This window comes from Cydia fagiglandana, chromosome 7, assembly GCF_963556715.1.
Source record: "Cydia fagiglandana chromosome 7, ilCydFagi1.1, whole genome shotgun sequence".
Classification (NCBI taxonomy): Eukaryota; Metazoa; Arthropoda; class Insecta; order Lepidoptera; family Tortricidae; genus Cydia; species Cydia fagiglandana.
Genome location: NC_085938.1, coordinates 15,365,355 through 15,389,385, shown reverse-complemented (window position 1 = coordinate 15,389,385; position 24,031 = coordinate 15,365,355). Strand labels below are relative to the sequence as shown.

Below are 24,031 nucleotides of genomic sequence, written 5' to 3'. Positions count from 1 at the left end.
CTTTTGATTCTAACCACACCAGCTATTATTTGGATCATGATCGTGGATTTGGAGTGTTTGTTGGATCAAGAGAAACAAAGCCCGGTTATATAGTTCGTTTTTTTAGCATTAGCAATAAGGTAAACAATCTTGATGTGTCTTTTAATTGAAAAACACATTTTAAAAATAAGTTACGGCATATATGTAACAATTATGAATCGAATACGATCATTTATATTCTTCTGCTTTCATAAGTAATAGTTATTGATTTTTAAAAAGCGTTTTTCGATTAAAAGTCATGTCAAGATCGCTTACCTTCTATGAAGATCTTTGTAATGCTAAAAAAATGAACTATAGGTCTGAGACGATGATTATTTTACTCGTATACCACACATGGTAGATATGGAATAAATAGGACCATGTAGTTATCTGATATTAAGTTGTTGGCTGATTGGGTCTAAAACGATACGAATATCTCTTTCCCATCACGGAACAATGGTGTTCCGGACCTTTGGGAGGCGTGCGCGGAGCCGAAGCCAACACGTAGAGACCCTTTTGATACTTTAATGAAATGTAAGGGGTAAAGGGGTAAATGCATAATACATCAATGAAACTGTAAAAAAGTGGTAATTATTATTCGTATGTACCTACATAGGTACTTCAAACTGTAGTTATCTGAGAGAAGCACAGTTTAAGCACAGGTTTAAGTAGTCATTATTTCATGAAATAAATAACAATGAGTTAGTATTTGTTTATTTATCCTTGATAGAAGGTTTGGTTAATTATTTAAAGGGGTAAATGCACAATACATCAATGAAACTGTAAAAAAGTGGTAATTATTATTCGTATGTACCTACATAGGTACTTCCAACTGTAATTATCTGAGAGAAGAGAACAGTTTAAGCACAGGTTTAAGTAGTCATTATTTCATGAAATAAATAACAATGAGTTAGTATTTGTTTATTTATCCTTGATAGAAGGTTTGGTTAATCATTTTCTTTTTATGTGGTGATGCTAACAAAAGAAGGAAAATGGACGACATTTTCCGCACCTCACTGCAAATTAGGGATCCACGTAGAAAATGACAGTTGTTCGGACGAATGTACTATCACGTACTATCACGGCCCACATGTAGGTACTTACATCCGAGTTGACAGGCAGGTAGGCATTGTTGACACTAGCTGCATACCTCGGTGATGTCACATGCGAATCCTAATTGTGATGATGATGAATCACGAGCTTTTACCGGCGATGCATCGATAAGCGGCTGCGTGTGCGATGTGATATCAGCGCCATACCCACGTGTTAGTGTATATTGATGCCTTTGGTGGGCGCATAATAACTGGTCCGGCCCAACCAAACGTTCAGTTACTGATTGCTCGCTACGAGGAGCGCGTGTCGAACGAAACTCGGTGCCGGCAAGCGCGACCACATACGATAAATCGAATTTAATCACTCAAACAATCGGACTTTGAAGGAGTTTGATGAACTAGTGATACAGTTTTGCCGTGCTTGTGACGTCACCTTGGATGACCGTGGAATCGCGGCTGAAATACCCGTACAGGTGCATTTGTTTACTTTTATGTTTACACTGTTTTCGGCTACGTTGATGTTTTTCTAATTTGAATAATCAAATAACGGATTATCATATCTAATAAAGTATATTAGGCATTCTATTTTCTTAATGAAACATACATTTTAATTCATTATCATAGAATTAAAATAAGTTTCTCGTATCATCTCTAACACTATTAGATGCAGTAAGGTGCATTTCAATGACTCAGGCACTTGCACAACTGATAATGAACTAACATCTACATATAAATACAGTACATACAATGGCTAATTACACAATGTTTATGGAGGCGAAAGTTGGCACGCGGCTCCTGAGAGGAAAATCCAATTGTGTTGCATATCCATAACTGCGCAAGCGTATGTCTAGTTGTACAGTGTACCAGTGAGCCAGTGACCGACAAGACCCCAATGATCGTCTTTTGTACATATACTTAATCGAAGAATAGAATATCAAGAAATGGTTTGTCATATTGGATGACGTATTTCCTAAATATGACGATTATTTATTGGTACGAATATGCTAATACTGATTCCTTTAGAGATCAGGTTTGCTAAGTTTGTTGACTTACGACGATATTAAATAATGCTCGAGAAGCAAACGTGACACATTTTGTAAACATAGTTAGCGTTTGGTTAGCGTTCTCGCGTTTCATGTAGTGTTTGCTAGTCAATATTGTTGCCAATAGCTGAAATAGGTATGTGCTAGGTTCAGCAAGGTGCAAAATTACCTTCGCTGCTAAGGCAATCAGTACTCTAGGTACTACGTAATATATAATAATAGTAACTCTGCGAAAGTAACTCTGTTCGTCTGTCTGTCTGTTACCGCTTTAACCGCTGAACCAATTTAGATGGATAATTTTCTATAGAAATACTAATTCTACGTAGACGAAGTCGCGGGCAGATGCTAGTGATTAGATAAATGTGTGTAATACTTCGTGATGTGATCATCGACGTGGTAGTTGTTGCTACTTCATCAATAAAAAAGGCCCCTAATTAATTAAGTGACACGATGAGACTTAATTGAAGTTAGTGAGGCTTTCCAGGTTCTGCAGTATGTAATTTGATTTTGAAAGTTAACTTATTAACCAAAATTACGATAGACAGTACTTATAATTAAGTGACGGAGTTAACGCCAGAGGCGTCAGCTTATTCTCACAACTTTACTGCAGTTCCTTCAGATAATTGTTTACCCTCTTCGTTTCTCGGAGCTCAGTGTCAGTTACGCCGCCACTAACAATAAACAAACTCGACACACTATGTATGTTAGATTAAGATGAATTAATGGGCGTGAGAAGCTATCTATTAATAGAATAGTGTGGTTATTTGTAGCAAATTCAATTGTAAGTCAACGGCAGGGTGCCAAAGCCAGGATGCTTGAGGAGGATGTGTGTCGTTAGCGGTACGCATGGCGGGACCCACTCTGCTCTATTGATTAATCAGATCACTTTATTGCATAATGGCCAGTTCGTATGGGTTGTCTGCGGCCAAGACATCACGTCTTATTTTCTGGGTGTCATCGCGACTGATAAAATAATGTCTTCTACGTGCTCCATTCGCGAACGTCTTACTGTCGGTATTATCAAGAATAGCAGTTAAGGGCACATAGGTAGGTTCTGTTCGATATTTTATTTGCTATTTTGCATGTATTTTTGTAACTAAGGGGAGGGCATATATACTAATCTATTCATTAAAATTAACTAGTTATAAAGAACAAGTACCTACTTAACAAATAATTAGATTACGCGAACTTATTAACGAACAACTATACAAACTTCGAGCTACATCTAATCTTTTCTGTGAAATCAGATAACTTCAGTTCTAGAAAATGAAAAGCCAACAACAGAGAAAATTTCCCAGCGCGGCGCAGACACTAATTAATCCTGCGTTGAGAGGCTTTTCTATAAAATTAATCTTCTAATTATATACCCACTAGCGGCCCGCCCCGGTTTTACACGGGCTTACAAATTATACCTAAAACTTCCTCAAGAATCACTCAATTGATAGGTGAAAACCGCTTGAAAATCATTTCAGTAATTTTTCAGTTTAACGCGAACAGCATACAAACACACAAACAAATAGACGCGGCGGGGGACTTTGTTTTATATATTGCTGATTTTTTTATCATTTTGTCATTTTAATAGGTATGTAATTGATTTAACTAACCTGCAACTGGTACTTTATGTGCTACTAGGATAACTAGGACGAACTACTGCACCCTAACAGGAACTTCAAATACGTACCGACAGTTCTAACTTCAGTATGTAGAAATACAAGATACACAATGAATCAAAGGAATGACGGAGGGCCTTAAGAGCTATCGATTCGACCCCCATCTATGTTCAGCGAAAATTACTTGATTTGGAAATTTTCGTAGCCCTAAAGTCCTATAATTGGTGGTTGTTTGATCCGTACTGAACGTGACACTGTGAATATAACGCATCTATTCTGTATTTATTTTTTCAAAAATAACTTTGCCAAAGATAGGGAAAAAACGGGCACATCTATCTATACACTTCGGTAATAGGTTTTTCTACAGATCTCGAAAAGAAAATCGAAAAGGGTCACGCGTGCCCGTAACTTACTTAGAGTTAAGTAAAGGTAAACTTTTCCAGTGTTTGGGGAATCTACTTATTTTCATGAATTAGTCTAGAGAGCTAGTTATTCAACTACTAACTAAATTGAACGCCAAAGAATCTACATCTGATAAATTAAGTAATTTGATTCAATTGTGAAATGCAAATGATTTAATATTTTATTTATTCAAATTTTAAATAATTGTTTTGCCTAATACATAAGCGATAAGTAGAAGTATGACAGATATGTACAACAATATAAATGTAAACATCATTTGTAAATGTAGAAAGTATTTTATGTGTAAATTCAGCAACTTTTAGCATGCTTTCCACTATGCTTTCGTTATTCTTAAAAGGGCCGATTTTTAGAGTTCCATACCAAAAAGGTAAAAAAGGAACCGTTATTTTTTTTATTGACCATTACTGTTTCGTTAGATTTAGACATTTGGCTGGTATGAAAACCTGTTCATTCTGCGTGGAATAAAATAATAAATACATAATTACAATTTGGGTCAAAACAAAAAAAGTCATTTTTACCATACGTTTTCGTAACTCAGAGGAAGTTTTTTTAGGAAATACGATAAAATTAAGCTTATTAGGTATGTACAGAATAATGAACTCTATCTATCCACCACATTCTAAATCTGTCAGAAAAAAATTCCAACAGCCCAAAAATAAAATTTTGATTTCAAAACATGACAAAGGTAAATTAATGAAATACCAACAACTATTTTAATTCTAACCACATATTTTCACGTGCATGTTAAAGTACTCAGTTATTAAGTATGTACGATTAGATTGAGTTTTGATATCACATTATAAGCACTATGAAAATTACGAGGATGATAAGTCGTGGGATATGTTACAGCTAGAAAGTAGGTTTAAAACGAAGGTCTAGTGTCAAACCCCGACCCCCGACCCGGCTCGCGGAAGAAGGCAATCACGAACGGAGATAGGCATCAACGCTTGCCTATTACTAGTGCTTTATGATGGTAACGACTGCACATTGTTATGATTTAACCTGGAGAATTGAAATTCTAATTCGGTAGGACAATGTTGCGACTGCGGATATAAATGTAAGTAGGAACAAATGTGGGTTAAAGGTTTATTGATTAACTATTACGGGTAGGTAACTACGTTGTAAGCAAATAATACAGGTTTAAAGAGCATTTAACTGTAAAATACCTATTTTAAAATTAAATTAATCATTGTTTTTTTTTAAGTTTCTCATCTTGACTATTAGAAATAGCTGGTTTAGGTGCTTGTATGTAACTTTTGTAGCTTGTACCTACATGTTGTAACATTGTGTACATCATCATCGATACAAAGGAAACATCAGCAAAACAAATGGATACCTATTAGATTGCATTTGATCAAGTACAATTGCAACTCGCAGTAATATTCCAGGAAGACGCCACTATCGCTCCATATATCTAATCTAACGGAATAGATAACTGAGCATACAATTGTGGATGTTAAAACAATAATGGGCTAGGAGTATTATTAATTGTCTCAGTATTGTCTACTCGTAGTAGCGTGGAATGCCGGCACAAGATCGTGGCTGACCCAGTCGCCAGTACTCGATACCTGTCTTCAGTCGCAATGTTCTTAAGCTCTAACGCTTCCGAATATCCATGGCATACCCGGAAAACATAGCATACTAATGTTGAGAAAGCCGCACTCAAATAGAAAAAGGTTTTTACGTTGAATAGATAAGGCAAATTCTACGAATTGAATTTGAAGCTAATAAAACCGTTATCTTAATTCAAAGCTGCGGGCCGAACAGTATTGATCGAGTTAAGAGTCATAAATACGGGGAATTGAATAAAAGAGCCGGAAATGCCAAAGTGTGAAATTAAGCGACGAGTTTTAAATGTCCATTCCTGAGATAATAAAAAGCGAGAGAAGTAATATAATATGTGTGATTTGAACTGAACGGTAGAGGAAATATCGAAGAACGGACTCTAATCCCGCGCTAGTACCACAAGCCGCAAGCGCCGCAGGTCTCGCGTTACCGCGCCCGGGAATCAAACAATGAGTCCATCTATTGAGTGCAGGTGACAAAAGCGGTCGCCTTTCATTTCCAGTGAACACACCTACACGAACTTTAAACACTAGGTATTCCTATTTCAACGGCCATGTTTACAAAGAAGGCATGACATCAAGTTCTCGTATTTCGTTCAACAGCAGAAAGCAATTATTAGATGACGTTTATCGGTGGCTATCAGCCACTTATTACTTTACAACTCGCACTAACTGGTGTTTATTACTACACGTATATTATGTGGCTACGGAACTGGGACGCGCACCATTTTAGCATCTAGCACAGGCCTAGCTGTCATTGCGAAACCTAATATTGACATGTAATTTAATTTCTTATGTGCGCCTTAAGACGCTTGGAAATCTTGGAATTCCAAGTTCGAAACTCATTTCAAAAGCCGAGTAAGTTTTCTTGGGACCGTGTGTATTTTTGTAATTTTCATTAGAAGTTTGGCTAAGTATATTAAAGTTTAGGATACAGGACTTTGTGAAGAATAATGTGAAAACTCTTCAAGTATATAGATAGATAAAAATACAATTTGGTAACGAGCACTTAGGTAGGTACCTATATAACATGTAATTCTAAGCGAATTAGAATTATGAATGAAATGAATAATTTATTTCAGAAAATGGGGTTTTAATTAAACTTTGTTCTGAATTTACATGTTTAGTAAATTTTGACTACTTCATATTATTAAGTAACCGATTAAATTTTCCGTTATTTTTCTTGCTTTGACAACACCTTGATCCCAGCGCGTTAGATTGGTCGTTCTATTGCCGTATAACTGTCCACCAACTCAATTTTTTACGGTAAAGTTGATAATAACACATACAAGTTCAAAGGTAACGCAATCGCGATAGCTACGTAGAAATTTCCCACGATAACGGCGGGCAGCCGCGTTATCTGAAGACAGACAATGACGTCCACCCACGTGCGCCGGGATTTATAATATTAGTACGTGAGGCGCCGCCAAATTACAGGCCAAATCAAAAAGACCCTTAAATCGAAAGGAAGTTAAGACCTTACTAACGTTGTTCCTATATGAATAGGAGTGTGTGTGACATAAGCGACCAAAGTAATAAAGACGATTAGATACATTGTTGATAATGTAACATTGACCGTGATAGCGTCATACTCATATGTTTTCTAGTTTAGGATGAAGTTTATGTTTCATATAACCTTGTATTTACCCGGCTTAGCTCTAAAGGGCCAATAATAGTTAAACGTTATTAACAATAGCTGATAGACTTATTAGCAGCATTATTTACAATTTCACACTAACGCGAAACCATAATATTAAAGAAATAAATAAAATAAAATTAATTTATTTCAGACAATTGACAGTCCATATTTTAAATTATATAAAATTAAAATTACATTTAGATTAAAGATTAAAATTAACAGCAACTTACACATAATTAAAATACAAATAAAATTAGAAATTACTATTAAAATTAATAAATAACATTAGATTAAATTAAATTAAAGGCGGCTGTCACGCACCCTGAGGGGCTTACATTTCGGCGCAACGCTTGCGGAGCGTGGCGCGGAAACCGTCCACATTGCATACTTATACCTACTATAAAATGTATGCGTTTCATTGTGCAGATTGCATCACGTAAGGACGACCCTATTTCGCGATATTGGGGTTCGACGAATTCTTATTGTGATGGACGCCTAAACCCGCCCATAATCATATGAATGAACAAATGACCATAGTCTTCAATGATACGAGCTACACAACACATAATGGTCCTTCAAAAACGACTAAGACGACGAGATTTACTTGTGTGATAAATAATAGTTGATAATAGTAATATTATGTATTGATTCATGTGCAATCTTATGGGTAATCTACTGTCTAACCCATATACTGTATGTATCGCTTTGAAATTCATATTTTACATCTCGAATACTTGATAAATGGCTCGATCAATATTTGATATTGGAATAAGATATCTTTTATTAGGTACTAAATAACTTCACTGGCTAGACTGGACGTCAAGCTTAGCATCGCAACGTGATGATTATCAATCACAAATTTTAATATATCACATACTTTTAAAATGTGAAGTAGGTAGATTGCGTTTCGTCGAATAGGATACTAAAGTTTCGTTTTTCTTTTTATAGATTACTATGTAAGGTGTATTCGGGTAATACCGAATGTCGGATAATTCCGAAAAACAGATGAAATTAATCTCCCTTAATTCCATCATAATAAAAGTCTCTTTTCGGAATTATTCGACAGTTTTCGACATTCGGAATTACCCGAGTAAACCTTACTCGTTTAGTTAATAATTAGTTATCTATCTTCGTTGTTAAGTAAATTATATTACATATGTATAATTATAAAAAAAATCTAGTTATATAGGTACTGCCTATATAGTAGTACACTTTTTGCAACAGAAAGATTGATTAAACGCAGAAAAGCTTCACTGAAAACTTTAACTAAGCCACAAACCAACAAGCCGTAATTAAAGCCAGAGGACGCGCACTGATTGCTGCCGTAACATGAAGCCTTCTTCTGCCAAGTGCAGGATCGGATTATATGTGACATTATATGGAAGATAGCATCATATCACGGTGCATGACTATCTAGTAGTGCCTGCTTGGCCCGGCGCCGCTCCGTCGCTAACGGTAATACGAGATGCCTTAAGCTCACTCCATCCCCGATGCGCTCCTCACAATTAAGATCACCTGTAACTTTAGCATAATATGTTTTTCTTATAATAAATTCTAGCTGAGTCTCGACCGATGTTGGAGAGACCATACCAGGTTCGCAAATAATAATAGCGCTACAGAAATATCTAACTCTGAACACTGCATAAGCAGAATCTCCTGAATTAAGCTTCAGGCTGTAGAGTAGGATTAGGGAGCATTCTGCAGCTGGTTGAGTTATGTCATTTGCTTTTGTTTTGAGTAAACGCTCATAATTCGTAATATTTTTATGCAATTTTCAAGCATGGGACGTCACAAAAATGTGTCATAGGTAGAATAGTAATCGATACAAGCAGAACTAGTTACAAGCTGGAAATATCCGAACAGCGCTCGGCACGCCGGCGACTCTCGGCATCCAGGCGCCGACGCTTACATGCATTTCTTCAAGCGATTTATAGCTCAAAACCACTTTCTATGCTTACATCAGACACGAAGCTTTTAATCGCTTTATCCCACTAATGAAACATAATGGGAAGGGTAAATTATGAGTGAATCTACAAAACGCAAGAAACATGCTAATGAAACCGTCAGGGAATCCGTTTGCGACACTCGTGTTGTAATCGCAATAAATCCGGCCCAGGGTAATAAAATGCGGCTCTAAACAACAGGCTTTATAATAACAAACGGGAATTTTTATTGTTCCTTGTTGAACGAATGAATTTTATTTTTACAGCAAAATTCAATTCGTTACCGTCCATAAAGTAAATAGTACCTAGGAATGTGGATATTTCTCTTAAAACAATGGAAGTTGTTTGAGATTAAATGGAAAAATATTGAAAAATACCGTTATTGATACGTCAATCTTACAAAACTTCTGAAAAAGGCATCTAGGTACATGAAGCGACTAGGCTAGGTTAGGTTATCTTGTAATAACTTTAAAAAACCTAACACAAATCAAAAATGCTAATGTAACGCTGCACAACAATTTTTCGAAAGCATGAGAGGTAACCGTAAGAATTAAAACAAAAACATTGGATGGAATAAGTACTTACATACGTATAAGGGAAATCAGCATCGGAGTCGTAAACAGCTTAATAATCTGTCATCTCAATTGTTGCTCCGAGATCCGAGAGTAAACATATATTTGGGGAAAAAACAATATATTTCATCAATTACCTCTCGAACACAAATAACTTTTTGTTAGCTGCGCAGGCCACCATAATTATTGGTAATCAAAATTTAATGTCTCAATTTGGATCACTCCAGAAAGGTTGTATATTTACACTGTGCTTATAAGTAGGTACAATTCAGTTAAGTATAAAGTATACTAAATTATGGTTAAAGTTCTCGTAGTTATGTTTCGCATGATGCCTTGTAACATTCTACTGCAGTGCTATATGAACCTACTCTACTTAGGATGCTAATATCTAACTTGTAGAACGGGCGGCCGGGTCGGGACTATAGTGTCCTCCTTACAGTGCGGTTTAGTGGAGCACTGCACATGCGCTAGCTAGGGCACATTACGTTAGACACGTTAAACGCCCGTGCGCGGAGGTGATCGTAATGTGTGCGCCGCCCGAAATAACTGGGCGATGACGTGACGGGAAGGACGAAACTATAATGCAACTCATTAGGTAACATTTATTTTTGCTTTTATTTTGTCAGTTAATAGATACGTATAGAACTGATAACTACTTCCAATAATACCTATTTAAAATATGTATATTTGTCAAAAGACCCTAATCGGGCTCTCTCAACTCAACGTCTTGAATCAGATATGCCATTTTGATTTAAAAGCATTCATTAGTTTTGTCTATTCAATTGTATCAGGCTGTTATTGTTAGTCAATTATAGTTGATTTAAAGTGTTTAGTAACCCTACCAGTGCGACAGATCGCGTTTAATGGCAAGGTATATAGTCTAGAAAGATTCATAGTTCTTGTAAATACCGCAGTTTCTTTGTATTTTGTGAATAAATACTCAGAAATTTTACTTCGACAGGGAATTGGCATTATACCTACCACGAAAGCAAATCTAATTCAGTTTTAGCAATTTTCAATTACATAGATATCTACGAGTATACTACAAGTTCGGCACAAAAACGTGTGTCATGAAAAAATACCTAATAAATTACTATGCTATGTCTACTTTCGAGGTATAGGTATATCTACTTATTTCATTACAAAACCAACAGTATGACAGATGCACAAATACATAAACATAAACACAAGAATTTGTATGTTTGGTGTATAATATAATCAAAGGAATGTAATTAACGTAAACTGGTTAGATAGTGATAATTCGAACATTTTACGATCTAAAACCTGTGAATTAGACGTCGGCAGCGGTGGGCGATGCGGCCGGACGGACATATGCTTGCATTCGCGCTCCATTGACGGGAGCTCGTCTGACGTAACCACTTGAGAAGCCGCTTGTTGTGTCGTTAGATATTTACTTTATTACCGCCATATTCATTGCCGTTGTCAAGGCCAATCATATTGTAAGAAACATGGCGATGAACGCAGCCGCAGTTATCTTACGCCTGAACAGTAAACAAGGAAAGTTCCCGTGTATATTGTTGTAGGCGCCGCGCTGCTGGTTTTTAACTACAAAATCGAGTTTACGAGAGCATCAAACATCAGTGTGATCACCTAGTTTCTACTCCTATTCAAAATTATTCTCTGTGTAAACATCCTGCGCGGCGCGAGCGTAGTGTCGAAAAACATGATCCAGGTTTAAACTCGGCCAAGGTTAAGCTCCAAGTGTTTTCGCGTTAAAAATTGTTTTCATAAACTTACCTCATAGCACGCTAATTATGGTGCTAAACCTGAAGTGATGGTATTGGCTCTATCAATTTATTAGTATTACTTTACAAACACAACACAATTACTCCATTGTAACTCGCGGTCGTAACATTTTCTATTTAAAGATGAAAGCGAAACACGAGAGAAATGCATTTAGTAACTAGAATTGTAACAAGATTAATGACCCGATTTAATTTTCGAAGCATGTGTTTAGCGAATGAACAGATGCATTTGTACTGCAACTATGCATCGATTCGGGGTACTTTAGATAATATTCATTAAGTAATAATAACTATTGGATAATAGCCAGAGTTAGCGCGGCGGGTGATTTATTATCTAACATTACGCGAAATACGCTAGAGGGACTGCCCGATTCTATGCCATCGATCATTTACGAGAGCATAAAGTGGCAGCAGTGAGCAATTTTACTACTTGCACTACTGCTGTAGCCGGAATGCTCTCTACTTAGTTTCGAATATTGAAATATGTATTTTTAAATAGACGACATTTCACCACTTATCTATAATAAAATAACACTATTTCTCATCAGTCGTAATACTAAAATACTAATATCAGGGTATCAATGCAATATAGGAGGCAGATTGGTTATTTCACTTTCGAACACTCTCTGGAAAGACAGGAGATCAGGTCCGGGAGAAAATTTCTAAACCAGTTCAAAGCAATGGGCGTCAATTTTATTATAATTCCGCTGAGTGGTTATTAATTAAACGACGAACGAGGAATCCCCTTCTGGCTAAGACAATTACAGGTTCTAGAGTTTTATAACGCTATTTGATTCGATATAATGATTTACGTTTATATAAATAGTTGTTTTGCATACTCCTACAATGCCTTATATTTATAACCATGACGTAAGATTTTTCTTGGTATGAATTTTATGTGTCAGGTATCGAACATATCAACTCAATTATAAATTAAAAGTGAATCGATTGTAGCAGATTAAGTTACGAGCGTTTAAGGATAACCTTGACCGTATGTCGAGTTAAAACTCCGTACAAGTATTTGATGCAGAGTGGATGCAGACCAGCTGTTGGCATGCATCCAAAACTTTCTAAAACGATTAACTGTGAAGTTTCAATTAATCTCGTATGCGGGATGAAGAATGCAACAATCACCTAATGTAAGTAAAGGCTTGATTCCCGCATACCCGTTAAGAGGATCTATTGATGGGGATAAGTAGCGGGAAGCATAATATCATTAATTGTAGGGGAGAGCGGGATTAAACGTGCCGATTTTCATAAAATACAAATTTGATCTATGAAAACAGTGTGAATAAGGTATGTCGGTGGGTTGCGCTATATTAAATAATGATTATTTGCGTTTCTGAGTAGCGATATTATTTTGTGCATCGTTAAACAGTTTTTACCAGAATTTTTTTTATGAGATAGGTCGGAACGGAACAACTAACCCCGCTATGGGGCGGGTTGTTCCGTTGCCAAAATTTATAACTTATCCGTCAAATATTTAAATCTCAGTTCACACACGCTAGAAGAGTATTTTGCAGTTCGTCGAAATATATGATAATTTGTTGTGTACTATCAACAGATAGTAAAAAAAATCCAAAGCAAAAATGTGATTATCCGTGGGGTTCGTTGTGCCCTCGTTTTTGATTTATTTTCCATAACTACTATTCTACTATAATGGAAGCAACGAAAACGGCTCCTGCAACCGCATAGTGGTCTGACTTTTCGCGACAAACATCATACGAATCGCTCCATGGTTTACTTGCGTTCCTATTCCCATCGGATCAACTTACCTCCGGCACGTTTAAGCCCGCTCTCCCCTACGAGGATTTTCCGAGGAATTTATGAATGCGTGATTCATAATTATTCTTGACAGGGAGAGAGGCGAAATGCCAAACAATGCATGTCATTACCTATTAATGTATCCAGAGTTGTTTTTTATTTATTAATGATATAGAAGGTAAACGAGCCAACATGCCTGATGGTAAGCGATGTTTTACTTTAAAGGCCTGTGCACAGTACACACCGGCTGCGTGTGCGTGACGTGCGCGTGCGTGCGCGTGCGGGGCTGTAGTATACAGATCCTTATGAGAGATGGCACAGCGCTTACGTGACGTGTGCTCCAATGTTTTAGCGCACGCGCACGTGCACGTCACGCACACACAAGCCGGTATGCACAGGCCTTAAGCTGTATTTATTGAATACACTGGGTTTTTTTATTATTTAACTTGGGAATGCGGTAAGCCAGCTCCGTAATACAAAATATACATTTCTATAACTACATAAATTTAACTATGTGTGTAAGGTTACTTAAAGGTAGGTACTTGTTAAGCATAAGCATAATAAACATTTTTAGAGTATTACGTAAATGTATATTTTTTAGAACAACACGTACATTCTTGAGCGCAAAATACCTATAATGTAAACAGACACATGATAAATGGTTCGTATGCAAACGTCGGCATGTTGTTGATACTTTGCCCTCAAAAACAGTGTGTTTAACATATTTTACACGAAATTCCTGAAATGCATTAACGTCAGTATCATATTTAGCTTACTTTGCACAAAAGCCAAATAAAAATAAAGATTAATTATGTTACTTTAGCTACATGTTGTTGATATTCGACCTTCCATGCTACGCCGCAAAAATAACCTACATACTTGTAAGCACCTACTGGCACGTTAAGTGCATACACAGGCATGAGATAAAACATCTGTCATTCGTGCAAATTAATATCCTCTTGACACGATAAATAGGATTAATGAACACGAATAATGCAAAGAACAGGTAATTTTAATTTGGTCCTTGGTGTACATAAAAACCTGAGGGCATAAATTATAAAAATGACTGCCAATTTATTGGTTATCATTTAAGATAGATACGATACGATGCAAAATGCTGTTGCGAAACTTGCTGTTGTTAATTGAGATAAATATGAGTTCAATGCAGACTGACTTCTAATATAAAACCATTTCGTTTACCTTTTTATACCTTGTAAAGTAATGCAGTTGTCCAACACTGTGTGGTTTATTTCCAAACACTTGAACACATAAATATTGAGAGGTAACACGCCTACTTGCGTTATAAAGACGCGCGGCAGAGCACCGCTCCCACCCAAGAAATAACTTGCTGTAATTCAACGATTGTGGACTCGGAAGCGACAATTTTATGGCTTATTCATCGTGGAATCCAACATACCACAAGTGAATATTTTATGATTTAAGTTTATTAACAGTCTTCATAACATTACTGTTATAAATTTATTTACTATGATAATATGAATTTTATAGCTTTACTATTAGGGCATTTTTATTTCAAGTTGTACCAAAAATTTTTGTGTTAGAATTACGAGCTTTTTCCATAATAATATAACTGAGAAAAAAGTGTCCACCACAATTTGTGTTCCGTTTGGTTACGGTTTTCAATACAACCTTTTATGACCGTAACAAAACGGAAAAAAAATGTGTATGAAATTTTTAGGACTTTTTTCTCGTATTAGGATCGAAAGAGCTCGTGATTCTGAGTGGAAAAAGTATAAAAATTCCAAAGTCTAAAATACTAGTAAAATACAATACAACTTTAACTAGAAATGCCAATTATCATTCTTTTGTAATGTTTTTGAAGTTGTGTTAAATTAGACCACAACATACTTAGCTTATTTTGTTTACGTACAGAGCTTGAGCCGATCAATCAAGTAGGTTTCTTCTGGTTTACTTTCGAGAGCTGTTCATGATTGAAGTAATCACAGTGATTAAATAGGTATGCGGGCTAATCCACTAGCCCACAACAATCATCGAGTTCCATCTCAATTTACCTACTATCGGATAGAAAGCCTTATCAAGAATTTATTAATTATACGGAGAATTAACGGGACGGGAATATTCTGGTATGGTTTATTGCTTTAACGACAGCAATCACCAATGGTTAAGTTTAATTTAACGTCATAATATTCATAATTTCACTATACAAGTTAGTATGAGATTGGGCGAAACAACAAGAGAAAAAAATGTTTATATACCTACTAATAGTGTCTAAATATTTATTTATTTATAAATCTAGTTTAATGAAAATAAGCACGCAAAGTAAGTAAGTTAGCGTGTGAAAAACCATACGAAGTGCGTTGAAGTACTTCGCCATCACAGATGATAAAATTAATTTCTGTGCACTGATTTGAAATCATAATAAAATACTCCCTATTTCATACTTAAACAGAAAATAAAATATGTAATTATTAGTTTAAGTAAATTAAGGTTATATTTATATGTTATTGTTAACATACGGCCCTAGATACGTCAATTAATAGATCTAGAAACGATATGGATTAGATGTTTCAGTGTCAAATTTTTCAAACAAAAACGTCACTTTTGACACTGACATCTAAACCATATCGTTTCTTGATCTATTAACTGACGTATCTTAAAATTCGAATTGGGCCGATAAGCCTTTCTGAGCACGCGAAGTGAAAAATACACTTTATTAAAAAACATGTCGTTAAATCAATAAGGAACAGCAACATAGTAATTCTATGAAAAAGTCTTAGATGCGAGTTATGTTTGTTGACCTTGGCGTTGTTTGAGCGATAAGAGCGGCATGCGCGCGGGCAGTGTGTCAGCGCCGGTGCATAGATAACGCGATAACGAGATCACTGCGCAAGAGTCCAATCAGTATAGGTTCTGATAATAGTACTTAACAATTAAGGTAAACGTCCACATCCTAATGCCCATTAGATGACACTCGTATGACACATATGACAGCTGTAGTTTAAAGATGTTATGCACAGGGACAGTAACTTATATTCGAACTTCGGACGCGTACCTTAATGTATTTTTATTAGTTGTTTAAATGTACAGCAAAAGAGAGATTGTGATGGTCTTTTACAAATTATTAATTATCACTGGTTTATTTATTCAATTTCCCTAAGGAATGCGAACGATAAAATTATTCACGAATTGGCAAATCCCAGTCAGTAGCGACGTAAGGAACTTTTTATTTATCTTGGTTTACTTTGTATATTGCAAGTATTTTACCATAAATAAGTATACGTAAGCACTTAAGTGTGTAAGGTACTCAAAGCCGTCGTTAAGCCCACTCTGCATCAGGCTTTTAGCAGTGACAAAGTGTAGCTGCGCCACTATGGCTGTCGTATTATTTTCACAGAAATTGAACGTCTATGCCTACTATACGTTATCACACTCTGCGGCTTGCCAAGTCGGTGTAAACTACCTAAGCTTAGTCGGACTCTATCGAGGGCTTGGAGGTCAAACCCGATGAATCCAAATATTTTATCATTCAAATAAGAATTCTACGCATGTCACATTTAATTCTAATTTCAAAAAACCCTTTTACTCGACTTATCGGGTTTGATCACTCACCCCTCGCTATATTGTGGCTCAAAAAATAATATAACTTTAACCGAACCTACCTATCTATAAATTTTGACAACCTATATCTCTCATAAACAGAAGTTGCTACGTTTCAGATATCTATTCCGCAAACGAAAATTAATAACTTAAATAAAATATTTATTAAACAAATAGACAACATATTTGTTATGTAAAATAAAGTGCATAAGCATGTGTGCAGTTCTAAAGTAAATGTCAACTGTTGCATTAAATTTTTATAGATTACCTACACACATGCTTGCTCACATGCCCATGGCCACACATGTACGTACTACTGCAGTAGGTATATTAAAGATATTAGCTAGAAATACTGTTGAAGATTACGCCATGTCTTGTAATCCGATAACTGTAATGAACAAACGAAGCACAAGACCAGGAACTGGGCTAATGACGGTATACTATGTGCATGCGCGGACTCAACGATGCAACAAATTGAAATGCGTTATCATTAAAATAATCCTATTATCAGCGTCCAAGTGGCGCACGACCATGTGGCAAATCGTTTACCATTACGATAATGAAACGCGTCATTTGTACTAAAAGTCATTAATTACTTGCCCGGTTTAACCGCGCCGGTCACTTTGTTATGATTACGCAGTACGTACCTATTGACATTAATACTTAGAGCACATTGAAGTGGGTGGGTCATGTTTACACTTTAGACATGGCTGCAGCCGCGAGCTACGTACCGCAACGAAGGTTGATAAACAGGGTCAGAGAAGCATTATGTCGAAGAGTTTAGATGATAAAATATGTACACCGGACACGAGCGAGGTTTAACACATTCCGTCCGTGTATCCAGGGAAATGTGATACGAATTTCATGGCTAGTATACGACACAGTGATCAGTCAAGTGAAACAAATGATGTAGTACCTATATCTATATATCGGATTCCTTGTGAAATTTTGACACGCGGTAAAACCAGTCGCTGACATATCGGAGTAATGTGTCTGGCATCGTATGGAGGAATGCACAAACAATAAATCGGTTCGACATGACAAGACGACGTCCTTCAGCTGTCAACGTTTGTATTAAACGTTGACGCTTCATTTAAAACCACTGTGCTTTCATACTACTACTGTCATACTCTTGAAAAAATTAAACTGACTTTATGTAGCAGTTTTTTATATCTTACCGATTTCAATAAGGAAGTCGTGACTGTAATTTGTTGTAGAATTGGAAGTAACTATTATGTTTAATGAATGTGTAGGTAATTACGGTTATTTAAAATAATAAACTGCAATTAATCCCTGTTTACCGCCCAATCCGCCCATTCTAGTTGACTCACAAATGCTGTAGGTTGGTAATACAGTTTCTGCGAAATGGTATGAAGCATTCTGCCGCATTCAGCAAACATTAGGAATGCCTTGCTATACATTCGACATGGAAAATCTGCAGCGGGGCAATTGTGTAAAATGCGATAGCCACGTTTAATTAAATATAATGAATTCTTATTGAATTACATTCCGGAGTATAATGAATTCTTATTGAATTACATTCCATTTTGTAGAACGTGGCGGTGATGAATTCCATATAAATTACCTACCTAACCCTTATATTATAGCTAAGAATATTATAGCTAGCTGCGGTTTATTCGATTTTTGACAAAGTTGCGTTCGGCGCTCGAGGTCACAAACTTGGATTATTCATTGGGCCATCATCATAAGCAAGCCTGCAAAAAATCAGAACTACCGGATTTGACGCAAAATAGCCAGGTTACAAAATTCGACAAAGTTACTGGATTATATATATTCTAAAGTAAAGCGAATAGTTAATACTGATTGTATTAACGAGTTATCTAAACGTTAGCTTGCACAATATCTTCTTTATGTGGGAATATGAGGTGTTCAACTGAAAATATTGTAGGTATGGTCTCAATACTCTCAATAAATGAATTATTATTGTCGGCCGAAGCAGGTCGAGGCCGCGTCTATTAGATACGAGCTGGCGCACGCAGCATCACCCAAACGATGTTATGCGAATAAACGTGCATTTGGTTGCAGTTTAACGTACATGCCTCAAACTCAAACAGTGTCAGCTGCCAGATTTATTGCAGGAAAATACGAAAAGCACGACATTTCCAAAATTCTCAGGTTGTTAGGCATTTTAAACAACATAGTAGAGACCGGGGAAAAACGGGATAGGTATACCTAAGTCAAAAATCATCATATATGAAACATATCATTTTGTTGGTGGTCTTTGGTTTCAAATATTGTAATAACGCTAATAACTTGCAGACGTCGATAAAAAACTCATAAGTTTAGTTTTATGGTCCAAGAGTAGCTAAAACAGTGACATGTTTTTCTCATTAGTCCGGTGTAATACCACAGAAGTTCGGATTTATGGCGCAGCCATCGCTGATTCGCGTAATATAAGTAGTAGCGTAACAGTACATTTCCTTTTCTGCCCCGAATCCATTTTACACCTGTAAGAAATACATTATACCTACTTATCATTTAAGCATTTTAAAGAGTCGGAGCTTTGTTGGCTTATACAATTTGTCTTGACTATCCAGTTGGTTTAGGTGCCGCCGCTGTTTGCTTACAAGCGATGCGCTGCATGGACATGGATTTTCTATGCAATTGTCAACTATGCAAAGTTTACTCTAGGTGTCCGGGATGCCTGACCAAATTCCTTTAACTATTGAATGAAATTCAGTGTATTTTATTCATGGCTAAAACCCGTTGTTTGTAGAGTTGTTCAGTCACTTTAACAAAGACCTCAAACAAACTGGCAACTTGTTTAGAGAATGTCGTCGAAATCGTGTGAAGTGTTGTTAGTTGCGAGGGCGCCTGCCATCTCCATATGAAGGGCCGCTAACTGCACCCGTGTCGAAAGTAGCGCTTCGCGTGTTTAGCACGGAACTGAACGGTCTACGTGTTGCAATATACGGACAAGACTAATATGAAAACGTCTTCGCACTTACTACAAGTGAATAAGATTCAAATTAGCATTGAAGAATATTAGACGCGCAGCTGCGTCTGCTATACAAGCAGGAGAAATTCTGAACAACAACTTTCTACGTTCAAGTTCTAATTTACAGGAATACCCAATTTAAACAGCTGTTCAGCAAAGTTTAAATTTCCATTTCATATTTGGGCGGGCGTTTAAAAGCGAAACAATCTGCCATTTCATTTGCAGGCACATTAGATTCACAATAAACGCTGCCGTAAGCACCTCCCGGCAGGGTCTCGCGAACAAAGGGTAATACGTCCTCAAATTGCCTCTTTGAAAGCAGGTGAGGTCGCGTCGCCGGGCGAGCAGTCACTTTCAGAAAAATAAATAAATTACGATGGTCCAACTTCTTTATATCCTGGGCTGTGTCCAGTCGGGAAGCTAATCGAAACGACGCTGTTATATATTAAACGAGAAAAGTACTTAATTGGAGCCGTCTTTGACCGTTGGTTAGCATTTACCCATTTTTTATGTGCTAGCGTCCATATAATATGTATGTTACAGAGGGCATATTGGACTTCGGCTCATGCGTGAGTTGTTAGCAAAAATCGTGCGGGTTTTGCAAATTCACTGAACATTCCGTACCCTAATAAAATAACACTATTAACATATTTCATTCGCGCGCAGTAAACAATACCCTCCCAGACGTAAATAAATGGCGAAGGCCAATTTTTATTTCACTCACCTGGTGCGTGCGAGCGATGCAATATTTTTTCGATCAATCTTTCGTCATAGCCTAAACATAGTTTTTACGTATATATTATATATGTCAAGCAGTTTCTTTTGGTATATAGCTATGATACAGCCTTAGCCTTATAAGTTTGTTTACATAAATTGCAGAGAACTTTACAAAAAACATAGATAGGGACATTTTTACATAAATCATTTTTTTAAACTTGCAGATACATCTGCGAGCGATATTCCAAAACAATACCTGTATGTGTGTGTGTGTGTGTGTGTGTGTGTGTATGTGTGTGTGTGTTGTTTTTACAAAACTCGAAACACCTTAATTATTATTTTTAAGAAAACCACAATAAACGAATATTTTGTTCACACAATTTGTGATAATGATAATAATCAAATATCTTTATTAGCATAAACACAAATTATCTGTCACATTACTTCATAAAAACTTGGAGACGCGCCCGCGTCACATCATAACTGGTGTGACTAGAAAAAACTAATAATGTTAATTAATATAGAGTCTCGTTACCAATAAACTGCGATGCGTAAACATTGCTTATTATTACAAGATCTTGTTATATTTGGCCAGTTATTCGTTAATTATTTTCTATCGCTCCACTGAGCCGCCCTGATTTGATTAGATTCCGCGCTCTTGGCTCAAATTGATTTATCGTCCTCAGTTATTGTAGCCAATCAGACAGCCCTTCCGTTCCTAACGCTTTCTTGAATAATTATCAAATTATAATTGGTAAAATAATCATAAACAAATTATTCCATATAGAACATTCACAACCTGAACGTTGAACTTGAACATTGTGAAACTGTTTTTCCTCGTATAGTCGATATAAGACCTTTGTAGATCTTATATAATAATATTTATTTTTTAATATTCATTTAAATGTTTAACATTTGCTCATTACTCATTTTGTTTATCGAACTATTTACGAAATAACTTAGACAGATATAATCGGCAGTCATCAAATAGGTACCTACATACTTTAAATATGTGACCTTAAATACTTCTTCGAAACGTCCTCAATGTAATAAATTGAAATTCCTAGTTTTATTTTTCTTATCCGTCTGCAGGAGTGTTATCTTGTACAACCAAATATAGCAAAGGTTTCAATAAAAACTAGTATATGGTTGTTATTTTTTTATTTGAGCCTTTTAATAAATTTACTATCAAAATACAATTCAAGCATTTTTGCATATAGCAAACATTCAAATTAACATATGCATGATTGCTATTCCATTAAGATTAATGATGCCACGACTTTATGATATCACCAGGTATTCACTAAGTAAGTTATTTGTATACAATACAGTAAAAATGTTGGGTTCTAAGGGTGACGACACCGGTAAATGGACAAAGATGTGATGATCATACATTTTTATTAGAAACTATAGGACATTGAAAATAAGGACTGTGTTTTTCCTGCTACAGTCAATTAGTTAATTGTCTTTGTGTGATTGATGCTTATCAGTCAAAAGTGCCCCAAATGGGTCAAAATGTTCTATGACATCTTGTATAAATACTTATGCCCGGGCTTATTTATACAAGATGATGCGGGATGGGCTTCAGTAGGCAATTAATTTTATACTTATTTAGTTTATATTTAAGTTTAGTTTTTAGGGTTCCGTACCCAAAGTGTAAAACGGGACCCTATTACTAAGACTTCGCTGTCCGTCCGACCGTCCGTCCGTCCGTCCGTCTGTCTGTCACCAGGCTGTATCTCACGAACCGTGATAGCTAGACAGTTGAAATTTTCACAAATGATGTATTTCTGTTGCCGCTATAACAACAAATATTAAAAACAGAATAAAATAAAGATTTAAATGGGGCTCCCATACAACAAACGTGATTTTTGACCAATAAAGTTAAGCAACGTCGGGCGTGGTCAGTACTTGGATGGGTGACCGTTTTTAGGGTTCCGTACCCAAAGGGTAAAACGGGACCCTATTACTAAGACTTCGCTGTCCGTCCGTCCGTCCGTCCGTCCGTCCGTCTGTCACCAGGCTGTATCTCACGAACCGTGATAGCTAGACAGTTGAAATTTTCACAAATGATGTATTTCTGTTGCCGCTATAACAACAAATATTAAAAACAGAATAAAATAAAGATTGAAATGGGGCTCCCATACAACAAACGTGATTTTTGACCAAAGTTAAGCAACGTCGGGAGGGGTCAGTACTTGGATGGGTGACCGTTTTCTTTTTGCTTTTTTTTTGTTTTTTTTTTGCATTATGGTACGGAACCCTTCGTGCGCGTGTCCGACTCGCACTTGCCCGGTTTTTTTTTTTGCTTTTTTTGTTGTTTTTTTTTGCATTATGGTACGGAACCCTTCGTGCGCGAGTCCGACTCGCACTTGCCCGGTTTCTAATTAGTTTTAGTTTGTGTTATTTAATTTTTTATTGTCTTTGATGAAAAAAATTATTATGTAGGTATATCTTTATATTCCGCCCTTAACAGTAAAATGTAGTTCACATGCATTCATTCAAGTCACGTTACCGCGTAAATATTTTTTACAACGTAAACCTGTCAATTCGGTAAAAACAACTGGACGTGTAAGCCCTACATACGGTAACAAATCAACTAATTTCGTAAGTACAATACATATTTAGTTTAGTTATACATTATATACATACCTATACTTATTCTACATAATTCAAACTAAACATAATATATTTGAAAATGAAAGCAAACACCATTATAAGCCATTTTTGTTGGTTACTTCACCAGACAACTCCTGTGTATATATTTAAAGGATATGAGTTTATTGTTTATGTATATGTACTTAAATACATAGCTTAGCGTCAACTCCGCTTAGCTTACCTAACGCGCACATCTCCGCTGGAAAAGCAGCCTAACTTGTACAACATACTTATAGGCATATATTATATATAGTATAAAAGATACCAATCCAAGTTTAGCGAGATTAAAAGGGCAGACATAGCCACGAATAAGCCCAGAGCCCAGACAGAAGGCCGTTTTATCTCGCCACGTGATTGATCGCAGTCCCCGCGCGGCTGCAATCTTCGAGGATCGCTCCCTAGAGGAATTATTTGTTATTATAATTAAATAACAATTGCTGTTTGTAGTGTTTATGTACGATGATAATTGCGATATTTATTGAATAATTGGAATACACGCGCTCAATTGCCAACTGGAGGTTAGATGTTATCGCGGGCCAAACCCGAATGAGATGTGATGTGAGCATTTAGGTACGATACTTTACGGGTTTTAATCACTGAGACGCTTTTGTCGTATAAATCAATGACAACATGGAATGACTCTAACATACAACACAGTTTTTAAACGTTAAACGACATCAAACCGTACAGTTAAATACATATTCGCTAAAAGAAAACATTCCG

The 24,031-nt window shown here is 36.3% G+C and overlaps 3 protein-coding genes across 4 annotated transcripts in view; 1 reads left to right on the top strand and 2 right to left on the bottom strand.

Moving 5' to 3' along the window:
- Window positions 1-24,031, bottom strand: part of LOC134665995 (carboxypeptidase E-like) — a 219,715-nt gene that overhangs the window by 65,656 nt on the left and 130,028 nt on the right. The gene's annotated exons all lie outside the window — the stretch shown is intronic.
- The window catches only part of LOC134666232 (synapsin), a 122,091-nt gene that overhangs the window by 28,303 nt on the left and 69,757 nt on the right, over window positions 1-24,031 (bottom strand). The window lies entirely within an intron of this gene.
- The window catches only part of LOC134666008 (tissue inhibitor of metalloproteinase), a 58,101-nt gene continuing 35,406 nt past the window's right edge, over window positions 1,337-24,031 (top strand). For both annotated transcript variants that reach the window (XM_063523086.1, XM_063523085.1), the window contains exon 1: window positions 1,337-1,543. The gene's annotated coding sequence lies outside the window, so the exon portion shown is untranslated. The remainder of the gene's footprint in view (window positions 1,544-24,031) is intronic.